General features: G+C 32.3%; 1 long non-coding RNA gene across 1 annotated transcript; it reads right to left on the bottom strand.

Moving 5' to 3' along the window:
- Positions 1–1,060: 1,060 nt before the first annotated feature.
- LOC107856904 lies at positions 1,061–2,348 on the bottom strand. The gene is made up of 3 exons (XR_001670725.2): positions 2,294–2,348; positions 1,448–1,596; positions 1,061–1,358 (listed from the first exon to the last, which is right to left on the bottom strand). It is a non-coding gene; the product is annotated as an uncharacterized LOC107856904 (long non-coding RNA).
- Positions 2,349–3,601: the final 1,253 nt, after the last annotated feature.

Genomic DNA, 3,601 nt, shown 5'->3' with positions numbered 1-3,601 from the left:
AGTGTTTGTTGTTCTTAATTTCTAATATTTAAAACTCTTGTGGGTTACCTTTGCACAAACTAATCCAAACTATGAACTAAAATCGAATTATTGTTGAATCAATTCTGTGTGGAATCGATACTTGGCTTTCATTAGGCCACTTTACTACTTGATAAGACCACGTACACTTGTGTGTATGCTTGGGTGCTGTCAAGCTCTAATGTCATATTCCGCTTACACTTTGGATAATCAAATGGCTTTCGGTCCTTTGTGCACTTTTTATGATTGGAACTTGAACATTCTAACACACAGAACTTTTTTAGCTTGAACATTCTAACACACAGAAGTCTTTAAAGTCATTTCATATTGACATTGTAGCCTTAATGTTGAAAATTCCAACCTGTCTAGAAGAGCAAAAGTATGTACATGTTTAGTCCACATCATGAGTAAACTAAAAAGGTACAGATAACACAAAAACTTATGAAAGTTTGTGAGGTCATTTCTGTAATGGAGGTAACGCAATCGGTAGATAGAGTAAGGATAAGGGGGATGGACGACGCGGAGGAGCTGCCTGATGCACTGCTTCAAAGCATACCTAATGCACTACTTAAAAGAATGCCATTGCTTGATTTGTCCCTATCACTAGATCAAGTAAGTTAGCCTTTGTGCTCCTTAAAGTCATGCTAAAGCTGGAGAATAAAATGAGAATTTCATACCACTCGAGGAACTCTAATGCTTGTGGGTAGGAAGGATCAATGTGTATCATTGTGTTGAACTTGGTCTACGAAAGTGAGCAAAATTGTGTGTTCCTAAAAATGATAAAAAGTAATGGCTATTTCTTTCAAAATCTATACCAAAATAAAAGTACTTTAAAAGTAGAAACTTGAGTGTCTTATGCAAAAGGTTACACGTACTTATCAACAGCCACGATAATCTCGTAATACCTATTTTGAGTTCGACCTGCATATTTTGCAGGGCCGTAGAGTATAACAACTGCTAAAATATCCAATAGCAAGAAACAAGAAAATCTATTTACCATGTATATTTACAAGCATATAAATTCAGCAAAACAACGTTTAGAAAGAACAATATACCAATTTCTGTAGAGGGAGCGGGAATCAACTGAGCAATATTGCCTAAAGGTGTGACATTCAACTTGGTCGGCGGTGGCAAGGGCTTTTCAAGCTCATCATTTGGGTTGATAAATTTAACTATTGTTTCCTTATCAATTATTCAATAAAACGTATGTATTGACCGACTATATGATTTTCGCGAGACCCTTACTTGTGCAGCCAAGATCAGGTATATGTTGGAGAGCATCAATTTGTCCACATTATATGCAATTTCATTTCCATACATAGCCTCCCTAATTTGTTGGCCTGTAAAATTCAAATCTTTCGTAAGATATAGGTAAATAATATAACCATGCATAGAATGGTATAGATGACGACTATATAGGCGATAGCACCTGTTCATCCTCTAAAATGAGATTTTGGAATCGAATTTGCTTCTCTAGAATTTTTCTCTCTCCGATGATGTCTTTGATTTAGACTTTGCATGTCTAGTCAGGAGTGTCGATTCTTTTCTTATCGATACTGGATCTTAAGGTCATATATACTGCAAAGATAGCGGAACATAGTTTAACATGAATACTGCCTTATGTCATAATTTAACATGAATACTGCCTTATGTTCAATCTGCGCTAGCAATAATAATGTATACTGCCTTATGTTCAATCTGTGCTAGCAATAATAATGTACACATTTTCTATGAATAGGAGCAGCAACTGAAATGGTAATACAAAATAACCATGAGTTCATATCACACATAATCTGGAGATTAATGATACAGTTTTAAGTCTAAAAATCAAACAACACTACTGACTATTGAAGTAATGAGAGAAAACGAAACAAATATTGCTTCACAAAATATTTTCTTTTCACCAAACATCTTAGGTGCATACTAATTTCTACTCTAAGTTCATTTTCCATACATACCAATTTACACAATCATACTCCATACATACCAACTAACACAACCATACTCTATATATACCAATTTATACAATCAAAGTCAGAAATACAAATGGCAGATCTAGATATTTATTTTCAAACAGCCATATCCAATTAAGACAGAATTGCAGACATGCATGTCAAAAAATTCAAAAGAACGAAAAATAAATACAATTACGGCTAGAAGATTTGCAGCAACTAAATTTTGAAATTAAGATGTCACAAATTCTACAAATAGAAGAATGAGAAAACTTGTACAGATAGGTGAGCACAATAAAATCAAATTAAAATTTCAAACTCACTGAACCCAGAAATTTTAATTTTTCAAGTGAGGACTGTAAAAGGGAGATGTCGATAGATACAAAGTGGTGTAACTTTGGCTGCATTCTTCAATATATATAGAAAGTAGTTGATAGCCAACACGTGGATGTAAAGGCTTTCCACGTTCCTCACCATTAATTAAAAAGGGCCAGAAAAGGAAATAAATTAAAAGTCTCCCATGTATATTCTATGAAGCATGAAGTACAATAATTTCATATTGTGATAGTACAACCCTTGTTGGCTTATACATAAGGGTAATATATTAACTTAAATAGACTTATAAATAAAATAATGATAAATAATTTTATTAGATAATCATTAAATTAAATGGTCATTTGAGGAATTAACTCAACATTACTTGATATAAATCATAAGTTATAAAGTCTAAAAAGTAAAAATAAAAAAAATTATATTAAGATCAAGATCATTCATTCCTTCTATATAATTTTGTGTAAAATAGAACTATTAAAAAAAGTAATTGTTATTAATAAAATCAAGAATAGAAAAAGGAGTGTTAGAGAGAGAGAAAAAATGAAATAAATGGAGTGGACTGGCATAAAGGGCCCACAAAGACACTTGTCACAGATTTAAAGGATCTTCACATAATTAATGTTGGGTATGCCTCAATCATCATGAAATTTTTCGAAGTAAATACACCTATTGATGAATTGACTAGTAATAACTTACCCATTCATGAATTAAGTTACAACTTCACCTTGATTTCTCTGTATATCTTAAGAGGTAGAGTTATGTGATTCATAAATGGAGCAAGAAGTAACTCTCTAATTAATGTAAGAAGAGTTATGAAACACTTCAATAAAGTTGGCAGTTAAAAATTGCATTGTTCTACTATAAACGAAAGACTTAAGGTCATCCAAAGAGATCATTCTACACTCCACACACAAAGACATTCACACACAAAGACATTTGATCGAGAACTTTCTTAGACAAAGAGTGTAGTAGTTGTTGATAATAAACAAGTCTCCATAGTGATTTTGTAGTAAATCGTTAAGACAATGGATGGTGATAACACACATCGGTTCAAGAGAAGAAGATATGCATTTTTCCGCATAAATCTCCAAATTTAAATACATCAATCTAAAAATCAGAATTTGTATGGCTCTACACCAAATGTATATTTATACCAAAAAAGTACTAACTTATTTGCTAGTGTTTATATTTGTCACTTGGTATTATACCTGAAATGAAAAAAAAAAAAACTATCTTAATGTAATTGCTTGAATTGAGGGAGGCGATATATGTCAGCAGTTAGAATAAACATTTCACAT

Source organism: Capsicum annuum, chromosome 1 (assembly GCF_002878395.1).
Source record: "Capsicum annuum cultivar UCD-10X-F1 chromosome 1, UCD10Xv1.1, whole genome shotgun sequence".
NCBI lineage: Eukaryota > Viridiplantae > Streptophyta > Magnoliopsida > Solanales > Solanaceae > Capsicum > Capsicum annuum.
The sequence above is the reverse complement of the archived record's forward strand: the minus strand, read 5'-3'. Positions and strand labels throughout refer to the sequence as shown.